We start from the raw sequence: 13964 nt of genomic DNA, 5'->3' as shown, positions 1-13964 counted from the left end.
GCGCCGGCTTCGGGCCCGGGATAGACCTGCGGCGGCGGCGGGAACGGCCACGCACAGGTACAATTTAGCGCGGTTCGTTGCGCGCTCCAAGCCCCGGGGTCCATCCATTGCAACGCAGACCGAGCGGAATCTCGGAGTCTGGGCCACTAAGGCGCTCTGTCCGGCCAGGGGGATGGGGACCGGGGCTCGGCGAGGGGTCCCCAGGCTTTGAGCTCTGAGCACTCGGCCTTCCCGTCCCACGCCTCCGGTCGCTCCTGCTTGGCCTCTTAGTGCCAAGGGTCAAGCGAGAGGCGGCTGTGACTGGAGGCGCGGTCCCTGGAGTGTGGCCCGCACTACTGAGCAAGGGCATGCATATTAATCAAAGCTGAAGGAAGACGGGATAGGGGGAGGAGGAGGAAGAGAGGGAAAGAGGAGAGGGAAGAGGGAGAGGGAAACCGGTGGGAGAACGCGACTAAGGGAGGTATTTCCCTAACGTTCCCATCCCAGATTCCCAGTGCCAAGCGGCCCTCCACTTCTCAAACTGAACTTGGGAACTTACACATTAGAAACAGGAAGTCGTGGGCCGGGAAATCTCCTTTTTTGGTTCCTCTCCTCCTTTCCCCCACACCAGACCCTCCATCCTATATTCCCTCAGCAACACCTGCAACTGCTGCGCTGCTCACCCCGGGGGCGCAACCGCTCAGCTCTGCCTGCGCTCCCTAGGTCCTTCTACCCATCCGTACTCTGGTCCACTTTCTCTGCTCACCCTCCCTATTCCCCACACCGCTCTGTTTCTAAAGGCATCCTCTGGTTCACCAGCAGCTTCCAGCGACATTGACATACCGCCCCCCTTCCCCGCTCAGAATTCCCATTCCTGGGAGGGACACATTGGGAGAGGCTAGAAATTCCCCTGCAACACTCCACTTGTGCCCTTCCCCCATCATCTTAATTTCTGCACGCGGAGACGCCGCTGTTCTGCAGCGCTTTGCTGATTCACGATGATCGCGGAGGGAAAAGCCTCATTGACTCGTGCCCCTGCAAGCGGCAACGCTAGCGCGAGTGGCTGCGAGGGCACACGCTTTGGGAAACCACCCACCACTGCGCAGCCGAGGTGCTAAATGGCAGGGTAGATGCCTTGCGTGGCTCTTGGCCGGGGCAGACGCAAAGAAGGAAAGGGCCGGGGGAGGAAGGGGAACGCCGTGGCAGTGGAATTTCTGCGAGCCCAGTTCTTTGCGACTGAGCCGGAGGCAGCTGGTGGGTGGGCATCTCTCAGGAGGCCCAAAGTCGTCGGCTGCGCGGGGAGCAAACAGAGATGTTTCGTGTGCCCTGATGCCAGCGCAGCGACAGAAGTAAGCCGACACGTCTGCTTGGGAGCCTTTAACATTTCGGCGAAGCTTTTTTCATTCTGAAGTCTTTGTCCCTCCAAATGGTTCCCTCCTAACCTTGGTTCGCTATCGTCCCTAGAATTTTCTGCCTTTTGGTGTAAGCCCTCACGCAGGCTGAAGAGCACGTGTGCCCTATCTCAGTGCCTGGGCTGAGTCTTAGAGCGGGGCAAGCCCAGAGTGCTCTACTGGCCAGTGGGAGTGTCGTTCTCCCACAAGGAAAGGGCCTTTCCTTTGAGACCGAGGCTTTTGCTTCTAGTGCTCCCAAGCCTATCCCTAATTGTCCTCATGCATATTTGGGGGAACTTCCACCCTACCGACTTTAATTCAGAGACTCGGAATGGCCTGAGAAGGGGTCTCCCTGCCACTTTTTAATGCGGGAAATCCAGTTAGTATTGTCTAAATTGAGTTGGAGTGAAGGAGAGCGAGAGAGCGAGAGAGGGAGCGAGCGCGCTCTCGCGCGCAGAGGGCGTTGCCTCCTCCTGATTTGATTTTTTCTTCTCTTTTGATTCAGAAGTTCAGGGGAGCATTGACACCACCAAAGACTTGGGTTTGCATTTAGGACAGTGACTTTGGGTACAGAGCTTCCATAAATACATTCGTAAATCATTCCTTTTTCTGATTAAAAATTAATTCATATTAATTGTAGAAAATTTAGAAAATAAGAACAAGAAAAAGAAGGAAACAAAAAGACACCTGTGTCCCTGTACTTCCACCACCTTTCAAAGGTAACCTCTGTTGATCATTTATTGTACACACAGACAGTATAATTTAGAGGTTAAAACTATTGGTCTATAGCCACTAAGTTGAATCCTTGCTCTACTACTTACTTTGAGTAACTTAACCTCTGTATGCCACACTTTTCTCTTCTGGAAAGTGGGAATATTAATTGTACTTACTCCATAGAATTGCTGTGAAGATTAAATAGGTTAGAAGATGTAAGGCACTTAAAACATTGCCTGAAATAACAACACCTAGTAAATGATATTTGTTACAATTCTAGTCTTCTCTGACTGAATTGTGTGTGTGAAAACGAAAGTCAGTCCCTACCATCCGAAGCTGGCCTGGTATAATCAGCTGGGACCTGGCGCTGCTAGGACCTGCCCTGAAACTCACAACTAAGCTTTGGTGTTCTCCCATTGAGCAAAAACCATTCCCCAAAACACTAATGGCAGATAAGGTCATTCTGTAACTCTGATGCATTCGGACAAAACTAGGAGCACCCCATAATCATGTCTGAACCCAGACAAAACAGGAACCCTGTCCAAACCACAAAATGACCAAACATGTTCCTACCTTGGCTAATATGAGTGAATATTGTGGTGTATTAGAAAACAAATCACAACTTTAGCCTTGGTCTAGTCTTCTCTCCCTCTAGATAAAGATTTAGTTAGACACCCAATCATAAAACTATGCCTGTTTCCCAACAGCATTTAAACCAGAGCAAGCCCCACCACGTTAAATCTTACTTAAAATTATTAACATGAGCCAAGTCCTGTGATAAGTCCTTCCTAACACCTTTTTGAGACACCCCTCAGTTGTCTGTGGTGCATGTTCTTCTTGTCTACAATGAAAAATAAACCTAGCTTATTCAATTACTGGCATGTTCCTGGTGGTCTTTAGCAGGAGGGCTTTGGTAGTGCATATACAATGTTGATAAGCTTTCTTTTTCTAAAATTGAGGGGCATAATAAACGTTCTGTTTGGTAACCATTTTCTCCATTAAATAGATTATGAGCATTTTCTCATGTCAATTATTATTGCTGTAAAACATTTTAATGGCTGCATAGAATTCCACTATATGGCTTAACCTTAATTTATTTAACTTATCCTATATTGCTGGACATTTAGGTTTTTAAAATTTTTACTGTTATAAATATGACTGAGATGAACATCCTGTAGATAAATCTCTGACTACATCTCTATTTTCTTAGGGCCAAATATCCATCACTACATTTTAAGTGGACAGCTCCTAACAGATGCCTTTCTAATTATTGTTAAATTAGAAGGGACAAGGGCATTCCTTCATGGGGATTAAATTTCTTGGTCAAATAAATGAAATATTCCCATTTGGGGGGAATTTCTATCATCTGTTACATTTGGAATCAGTCTCTTGGCTCAGTATTACTCAGAGATGCCGGAGGGATTGATCATGGTGTAGAGGGAGTATGGTCCCAAAAGAAAGCTTATTTGGTTTGAAAAGGTTAGAAACAAGAGTCTTCTGTGGTCTAGCAAGTACATCAAGCATTAACTTTCAATAATCAAACCACCATTTTCTTCCTGAGAAACAAGACATTTTCATGCATATATCTTAACTCTAAACTGTTCTATGTCAACTGTGAAATCACTGTGCATAGTAGGATCATGCTAGAGGATATTTGGGTGGCTGCAATTTAGGGTGGTACTTAGTATAGTGTGTTTATCATCACTTTATGTTATCCTAATCTCAATAACCCTGATATATTTCTAAGTGGTAGGCGCTTATGCCATCCTAAAAAATGCCATCTAGGTAACATTTCTTGGAGAACGGAAACACATGCAGGGAAGGGAAAACTATAACAAGGATTTTCCTTTCAGAGTGGGGAAGATACCCTGGCAAACTTCAGTGTTTTAAGTGGCGATGCCTCAATGAACTATCTACTGGGACTCATCCCTGTTTTGATCAATAAGCTGTTTTATGCAGAGCAACACTGTATTCACAGAAAGTTTACACAAAGGAAGACTTCTGAAGATAGCTTAAACTTGCAGTTGAAGAGAGAATACATGTGTGGAAAGTCCTAATAGGTTGCTTAAGATAAAGAGGCACATTGCTGTGTGTAGATGATCCCCTTTCAAAAGTGTGCTAATTGGGTATCTGAACCTTTCAGGATATTATGCCAACTCAGTAGGCTCTCAATATCTTCATTAGTCTTTTAGAAAAATAATCATTCATGACATAAGGAAAAAAGTCATGCGAAATCATTTTCCTGAATAATCATAAGACTTAGGGTTAAGAAAGGGATATTTCATGCATCGATTCAGGGAGAAACATTTTGGAACATGCTGTCTGGGTGTCTGGTTTCACCACGTCACCAGTTGGTTGAGGTGGCCAGGTCCAAATGTTTGCTTTGCTTTTTTTCTCCTAAAAAGCAGAAAACATGGCTTTACCTTCTTTCCATCTTTCAAAATCCTTCCATCCTTCAAGGCTCTCTTAAAATCCTAGCTCACATATCTAATAAGCTTTCTGACTTCCAAACCAACATTGATTAATTTAACTTGATTGAGCAAGTTTATTTGAATTATTTCAGTGAGCAAGTTTCTACTGTAGTCAACAACTAGGGAAAACTGAGTGAGGAATTCCCTACTCTGAAGAAATTTTTAGTCTAATGGAGTTGACTAAATATACTGAGTATTAAAGTATGAACCAGAGTAAGGGAAACATTCAGAGGAGAGGTTACAATGATGTAGGGGTGCAAAAAAGGCATAGATGATATTTGGTTGGTCTCTGGTCTTTGAATACCTTTAGCCTAGGGTTAGCATCTTGCTGTTTTGAGTTCCTTTGTTATCTAATGTTATAGATATCTACATGTTGATGATATGTAAATATGATATATCAGTTTTTGATAGACTTTTGATCACTGGACTGGGTTGTTAGAAGTCCCCATCTCTCTTCCCTAGGGATGGTCCTAAAGTTTTGAGCTTAGTCAAAGAAGATGATCGCTTCCTAATTCTGAGAATTTCTGAGGAATGCCACTTTCTCAAGCTAAGTGCAACTCAGGTTTTTCATTAAGTTAAGCTAGCTTTCCTTCCACAGTATCTAAATAAGGAGAATTTAGGCACTTTACTCACTTTCAGCACCAGGGACAGATCCACTTAAACCTAGCTACTCCTCCTCCTTCCAGTCCCCATCACTTCTAAATTGATTATAGGAAATTTTTAGAGCTAAAAACTAATACAGTCAGGGAGTTGATCTTTTTTTTTTCTAAGCTAGGCCAGTTAAAATGGAAATAAATTTAAACTGGTGGACCACTAAATCCAATATGGTTATATTTAAAATTGTGCCCAGTAATTTTATGCCTTTGTAACGTGTTTGTATTGGGGGAGGGGATTTAAAGGAAAACGTTAGAGCTCATTCTACAATATAATCTCTTGAATTTTAAAAGTGATTGTGCTGAAAACTCACACAAATGATAGAAAATGGGGGAAAAGAACATTTTAATGTGTTTTATGTGCTAAGTTTAGCCCTAGGCATTTTCACGTATCTTAGCCTATGTAATTTGCAAAATCACTCTGTGGGCTATAAGTATTGTCAAACCCATTTTAAAGAGAGGAGATTGAAGATTAAGGAGATTAACTGTCTTGTGCACGGTTACACTGTAATGGAAGTATAAATAGAATCCAGTTCTATCTGATATCAAAATCCATGTTTTTCTGTTCAGTCATTCTTTTAAGCAAAAAATTACTTGATTCCTTTTCTAAAATGCCTTGACTAGATATCAAAAAATGTCAAAAGCATCTTAATCAGATAACATAATATGCCATGAATATTATAAACAATTTAGTGCTATTTCCATATTTGCTATTCATTTAATAGTGTTGTAAAGTGGCAATATCATGATGTATCCATTAATCAGTTTTTTAGTGTTTGGATTCATTTCTGATGTTGGTGTTCCTTAGAGGAGTTCTGTGGCCCAACAAAAATATTGTTATGGAACCCAAAGTGTTTGCTGATCTAATCCAACCCACTCTTTTTGCAGATGGCAAAACTTCTGCAGTCCTTGTCTGGATTCTACCAAGAAAAATCCCTCAAAATGTTAAAATGGAAAACTGTCAAGTGGTTCTAAAATACATAGCAGAAAAAGCAACCAAATAGACTCTGACCTTATGCCTGTTGAAATTCTTCCATTTTTTAGTGGTTAGCCAGTAGTCATTATACTGCAAAGGGAAAGATTCTTTAATTCTCTTCCTTTACTTTACTGTGTAAAATGAACAGATACCATTATAATAAGTAGATCCGTTGTCTTATGTATGAACATAGGGGGCATAAGAAAGCAGAGGGTTTCCTGATACAACTCTTAGCTTCAGGGCAGTCTTTCTTTGATGTTTATATATTTAATCCCTTTAAAAATTGTACTCCAGAGCATAACCTAAGAACAAAGCACTTCATCCCTTGTGTTATTAGAACTGTGTACTTCTTGCTTTGACTTTAAAAAATGACAGAGCTACAAGGCATTCTGTTCCCCATGGTTGATCACTTCCTTCTAGTGAGTGGCGTTATGTTGGTGAATTAATTAATAGTAAAATCTGAATACATATTCACAAATATTAGAATTGTAGAAAAGTTACATCAAGAGGGAGCTCCTGGGAGAAGCTAAGTGAGAGAAGAAAAAAAAATCAAAGATTCCTTTTTCAGACAAAGCACAAGACTTGGCATTTCTAGGGCTGCTTTGCTTCCACCTTCAGGCATCTTCTGAATATTGTAAAAGGGATTATTCTAGATGTGGAAAAGTCTGTTCTACTGTGAGTTGAAAGGTTTAGCCTCAGGTGAATGCCATTACCTCCTGTGGTCCACCAAGCAGCAGAAACTAAAGTAGTTTGGCTAGCTATCAGCGCATATGGTCCTCCATCTAGCTCTGTCTCATCATTATACTTCAGACTGCTATTAATAAAAATCAGAATAATAAGGATGATGATGATGTCTCCCAGGTAAGGAGATTTTCGGGTGTAAAATATAGTAATGAATGTAAAGTGCTTCCAAACAACCATACCTATTATTGGGCTTGATAAGTCCAAGGCACCTTGCACATGCTAAACGTGGAGCATGAAGATGTGTAAAGACCTTACTTTTGAGGTGTCCAAATGTAGCGGACTGAGGCCAACAAGTGAAACAACGAAATCGTGTGGCATGGCAAGGACATTGGTGCTGTGGGACCAGTGAGAAGGTTCCCCTAACCTGGACTGAGGAGCAAAGGTAGGGTTTGGAAAAGCTATGAGGAGCATGTATAGAGGTACTGTCTGGCGCTCCATCCTTACCCTCTTGGCCCACTCTAGCAGTTCACTCTAGGTAGTTCCTATATATGCTTATGGCTTCCTCCCCCCCCCCCGAGATATTCTCTGTCCATGGGGGATAGGCTGGAAGTGCCAGAGAGCTAACACCTCCAGGAGTGACCCTCAATTAATGAGGGACAGGAAGAATAAATGCCCAAATTTCTTTGCCTCTCTGTAGGACAACTCAGAGAGGTGTTTCACACAGGCTTAGACATTAAAGACTTACAGCAGAGTTGACCCCCCAGTTGCCCACAGTAGTTACCCACTCTTGAGCACACCCTTTATTGGCTTTTCTCTCTTCTCTATATCCCTTCTCCACTTCCTCACTCTGCTTTCTGGAAATCCCTCCCAAATAAACCACTGGCACCCACATTTTGTTTCAGGATTTGTCTTTGGGGGAATCCAACCGAAAAGGAGATGACATCCAAATGGAGTCTCAAAGGTTAGCAGTTAGTCAAGCCTAGTGAGTTTAATGGTATATAAATTATACCTCAGTAAATGTGTTTGAAAAAAAAAAAAAAAGGATTGGCCAACCCGCCACGGAAGGAAAAGACTATTCCAGGCAGAGGGAATAATGTTTGAAATTATAAGGATAGCCATAGAGAGCTTAGCTTGTTTTGGGAACTACAAATACTTCAAGATGGATAGACAGTAGTTTGAAAAAGTAGACAGGAGCTGGGTTAAAAAGAAACTTATAAGCCCAGATGAAGAGCTGGGTGTTTATTCTGAAGGTGGGAGGGAGCTATTTCTGGGCTTTAAATGGGGGAGTTTATGGTCAGGTTTATATTTTATAAAGTTACTCTGGTGACCATGTAGAAGATGAACAAAGAGAGGGCAAGACTAGAGAGAAAGAGAGTAGTTAGGAGGTCATGATAATAACAAGGACATGAAGAGTTTAGGGCCTGAAGCAAGGCAGAGGCTAGTGGGATGGAGAGAAAGGGAAGGATTGCTAAGTTTTTAGGGAGATACAATCGACAGGACTGAGATGATTGCAGAATGCAGCTAAGATACTGCATCATGGTTTCTGCAGACACAGTTCCAATCCAAAGAGTTACGCTAAACCATATCCAACCTTAGAGATATTAGTTTATTTTTACCAAATTCTATTTGAAAACAGAGCTTCTTGTCAGGATGAGGAAGAAGGAAAGATGGATTGTGTTAAGCTCTAAGCTACAACAAATGGGGGTTGAATGTGATGGTTTGAACATGAGAGCTGGACAGGAGAGGTCAGTAGCCTGGGGGAGTCCACAAGGTGGAGGCTAAAATCCATTACGTCAAATCCATAATATGGTGATTCATGTGGATTAATAAATGTCCTTGCTCCCAAGGGAATTGAGTTATATCTTAAGGTCAGTTGCTTAAATGAGATGACTTTATTTGAGGAAGAAGGAAAAGGAGATAAATGAGGAGGTGGCAGGGGTGAGGCAGAGGGAGGAAAATGAAATGTATGGCTTCATGGGTGAGATTTCCCAGAAACCTTCCTCTTTGGTTCATCTCAAGTCTCTTCATGTTTATAATGCTTGGGGATTTCCCCTCTGATGACCCCCTAGAACCCATCCCTGAAGGTGATCCAAGACTGTACCCTCTATACATAGGGCCCCCATTCCTTGGTGGCAGCTTATACTTTTGTTAGGACACACACACACACACAAGCCACATGTGGCTGCTTTAATTTACACAATTAGTAATCACATTGAAGAAAATAGACACTGACATTTTATAGTATGACACTCATTCTTTTACTGACACCTTATGGGGGCGCTGTAAACATTAGACCATTTTAATGAAATATTTTTAGTCCTATTATGAATTGTGCTGCTATTAACATTTGCATACAAGTTTTTGTATGGATATATGTTTTCATTTCTCTTGGTTATTTGCCTAGCAGTAGAATGGCTAGGTCATACCGTAACTCTGTGCTTAACATTTTGAGGAACTACTGAACTGTTTTCCAAAGGGCTTGAACCCCTTTACATTCGCACCAGCAATGGTTTTTGTTTGTTTGCTTCTTTGTTTTAATCATTATTTATGCTAATTTTTTCTCTACATATTATTAGATGTTAGTTTCACAAAACCTTTGCAACCTCTTTCTGGATTTATCTATTTTTAAAACTCCCCCTTTTGGTGAAAGACTTTTTTTAATGCATCTCAAAATGTTACTTGAAAATCCCCATAATATCCTAATAAAAATTCAGATAATGAGATTGTCTAGAAAATATACTAGACCTGACTAGCATATTACTTAGATACATGTGGGAAGCTCACTGCTTGGGGATTTTGAATTTCAGATTGTGATGTCCACATCTTACAATGGATGTCCAACCTTCCACAGAATCGAGAGGATTCTTTTAAGCAATGGAACAGCAAAGATGGCATATGGAGACCACTATGAGGCTCTCTCATTTTGCACTCAGAAGGGGAAAGAGAGGAGGGGGAGGCCAAAAGGAGGTAAAAGACTCAGAGAGAGTTGCGGGAAATCCACGGAGACATAATATGCTAACTACTGTTTATAGCTCTGGGAATAGCCAGAGGGGTAGTGCCTGAGGTAGAATAGTGCGTCTGATTTGGACCCACTTGGAAGCTTGTCAAATTCACTTCTTTCTCCTTTCTCCAATTCAGACTACTCTCCCCAAGTTACTCCTTCAGTTCCACCTGACATTTATCCATCCAGTCCCCATCACTCTGGCCAGTGAGTGGTGAGGAAAATGAAGGAATGAGAAAAAGAGAACAATAAGAACATATATGTTCACAATCCTTCCCCCACTTCTGCATCTCCCTATCTGATATCAGTCCAGTAAGCATTCTGTTTAATTTGCCTCACCTGCAGCGATAACACTGGTCTCCATAGAGAAGTAGTATCACCTAAGCCATGGTAATGAACTCCCCTACAGAACAATAAAGGTGAAATAAGGTGGTGACAAAATCCCACAGGAAGGACTATTAACTAATGTTATTAAGTGATACTTTCTTAGTGAAAATTCCCTCCACTGTAATATTTCATTATTAATAGTCCTTGGGAGTTTAAAGACAAGAAATACCTTTTAATTTCTCTGGCTTGGTCTCCTGGTACTCATAAAGGAATCTGAGCTATGCTTTATGATGCCAAAAACCACCAGTCAATCCAGTCAATATGATAATACAACAACAACCAACCACATTATTTGGCGTTATATAGACAAAGCAGCTAATTGTTTGACTGAAGTATTCACATGCAGATCAGTTATTTTGACATCATATGGGCACAAGTGAAGTCAATATTTAAATAGTAATTTAAAAATCATTAATTGGAACCATATTTGTTGATTATCTCGTATATACAGGAATTTTTCTCATTTAACAGATGGCTTTGCATCAATCCCATCTTTGAAATTAGTAAACACAGATTTTTCTAACTGTGGAAAGGAAGTAAATACATAAGAAGGGGCCAGAGGCAGAAGGCAACTTAAAGATAACTCCGCAAACTGTGGCAGTGGTAATTCTTTAGTGGTAGTAAGATAATCTGTGGAAGAGATGGCACTTGGGAATTTAAACATTGGAGGCTGCAATTATTAATCTGATGTGTTAGATTCCTGGGGCTGCCATAACAAAATAGCTCAAACTGGGTGGCTTACACGACAAAAATGTATTGTCTCACAGTTCTGGAGGCTGGAAGTCTGAGGTCAAGGTGTTGGGGGTGTTGGTTTCTTCTGAGAACTGTGAGGGAGAATCTGTTCCAGGCTCCTTTCCTACCTTCTGGTGGTTTGCTGGCAACCTTTGGCATTCCTTAGTGTAGTCTTATCATGTTCACATGGTGTTTTCCCTGCGAGTGTGTCTCCAAATTTCTCCTGTTTATAAGGACATCAGTTATATTGAATTAGCGGCCCATTCTACTGTGTATAAACTTACCTTAACTAATTACATCTGCCATGACCCTAGTTCCCACTAAGATCCTGAGGGTTAGGACTTTAATATATGAATTAGTGAGCTTGTTGGGGTGCAATTCAGCCTGTTACATCTGGTATAGATTACTGTTCTGGTATAGAGATTAATACCGTCTAATAGAGGCCCAGAAGTCTCTGTGAGCTCTGGCAAGAGTCATCTTTGACTGGATGTTGTGGGGTGAAGATAAGGGCAAAGTAGAAATCTACTGTCAACTAGACACTGGCAATATAAAATACTATTTTTTCACTTAATGCCCTTTTGATGCCTTCTTCCCACATTTGAGAGCACTGGGACTAAAAGTTGCTTTAAGATTTGGAGTCCAAGAGAAGCTTGAGCTTTGGTGAATCACCCACATTTTTTGAGGATGCTTTAGGTCTCCCCTTGGCTTGAAGATTACAGTGCAAGAAAATTCCTACTTGTGTATTTTCCAGTCCAGTTTGAAGTTTGTTGTCAGAAGACTCATGGGTGTTTTCTTTCTTTCTTTTTTTTTTTTTCACTTTTTATAAAATTACTATCTCCCACAAGAGGTATTCTCCCCAAGAATTTTCATATTTTTTATCTAACAGGTGTGCTTTCAGAGTCTTCCCTTCTACTTTATTTGAAAACATATGCCTTAGTTGCCCCATTTACCTATCAGCATCCCCTTCCTCAGGCAACACCTTGGCCATCTCTACCCCATCGTCACCCTTGTGTGGCTTTCTAGTTGAATTTGGGAGACTCTCGGCTATTTACCACCTGGAAGAAAGGGGATTGAGGTCATCCTTTTAAATATCTTAAACCCCTAGGTTTGAACCATCATGTCTCAATGGTCAGCCCTTGATGTGAGTGATGGATTGTGCTTGCAATGCTATCTCTTTCCTGAGACTATCACTAGCAGTGCCTTGGTAGACTTTCTCTGAGTCATGTCACAGAGTATTTGTATCAGTGTTAAACTGGCCTTAGAAGGAACCTTGCTCTTGCCTGTGATAAACCCTCATCTTTTGAGAACTTCGGAAGTGGCTCCTTTTAATTGTTGGTGATTTTTGTTGCAAAGCTTTTAGTAAGATAATAATAGAGGCTACGAATGCATGATAGAGGAGCAATTGGAGGGCTGAGTCAAACCACCATGCAATTTGGTGGGGAAAAAAATTGTCAGGCGAAGTTTTCATTCGGCACCTCTTGGCTAAATGTTGTTTATACTTGTATATACATATTTCATGATTACGTGTTTATATATGTGCATATGCAAACAAAGTCATGTTTCTTAGTTGTCAAGTAGAAGTTATTGAAGTAAAACATGATTGTCTCTCTATACAAATCAATGACTAATTATCTATTATAAGCCCACTATGTGTATCACTGGGGGGATGAAAGGAGGTAAAAATCCAGATTCCTGTTCTCAAAGAGCTTTATATCTTGGTGGGGAGATGAGATTCTTCATTCATTCAACATAAATTTAATAAGCACCTAATATATACTCTGTCCAATTCGAGAACAGATATCTGTTGTAAGATATCATCTCTATCTAAAGAAGGTCATACTTTACTGGAAGATGTAGGCGAAGTGACAGAAGGTGACAAAGGAGGAACACATAGGGCATTGCAAGAGTTTGTATGAGAGGGTTGGGGAGGCTTGCTGGATGTGGAAGATAACTAAGACTAATGCATAACAGCATCATAAGTGTTCGGCCCTAAATGAGTGGTGCAAGTGTATGTGATATGGATGGACTTGGAGGCCATTATGCTTAGTGAGAGGAGTCAGACAGAGAAAGACAAATATTGTATGATATCAGTTATCTATGGAATCTAAAAAATATATAACAACTAGTAAATAGAACAAAAAAGAAGCAGATTCACAGATACAGAGAACAAACTAGTGGTTACCAGTGGGGAGGGAGGCAGGGGGAGCAAAATACGGGTGGGGAATGGGGAGCTACCAACTATTGGGTGTAAGATAAGGATGTATTGTACAACACAAGAAATATAGCCAATATTTAGTAACAGCTATAAATGGAAGGTAACCTTTAAACATTGTATAAAAATTTAAAAAATTTTAACAATTGGACAAATGAGCAAGGTCGTATGCATAAGAAGTTCATTGTAGTATAATTTATATTAATAAAAATGTCTATTAATCTAAGTAAGTTAAAGCACATTTATATGTTGGAGTACTATGCACCTCTTAAAAACAGTGACTTTCATCTATTTTGTTCCCATGGAACAATATCCAAAATATATGTAGAAAAAACTCAGATAGCTAAATGATTTGTAAGACTTTTGTAAAAAAAAAAAAAGAAAAGAAAAAAGACTAAAGTCATAAATATTACAAGATAACTGGTGGTTAGTTTTTTCCGGTGGTGAGTTTTGCAATGATTTTTTACTTTTTTCTTACTCACTTTCTGCATTGTCTAGTTTTTCTACACTGATAGTTTGTTACTTTGAAAATAAAAATGTCTATTGCCATTCTGAAACATAAAAAAATTAAGATGGGAGGTCACTTCATGCTGGGGTGATGAGGGAGGACTTCATGAAGGAGTGTGATTTGTGTGAAAGTTGATGTCAAAAAGTACACGTGCCTGGCCCCTCTGCTACTGTGCATCGTGGAAACTCTTAGTAGAGAGTTGAGTGAGGAGACAAGCCCAGGATCTGGTATAGGTTGGAGCTGGATGTAATTAACC

Source organism: Camelus bactrianus, chromosome X (genome assembly GCF_048773025.1).
Source record: "Camelus bactrianus isolate YW-2024 breed Bactrian camel chromosome X, ASM4877302v1, whole genome shotgun sequence".
Taxonomy (NCBI): domain Eukaryota; kingdom Metazoa; phylum Chordata; class Mammalia; order Artiodactyla; family Camelidae; genus Camelus; species Camelus bactrianus.
Note: the sequence above shows the minus strand (reverse complement) of the source record.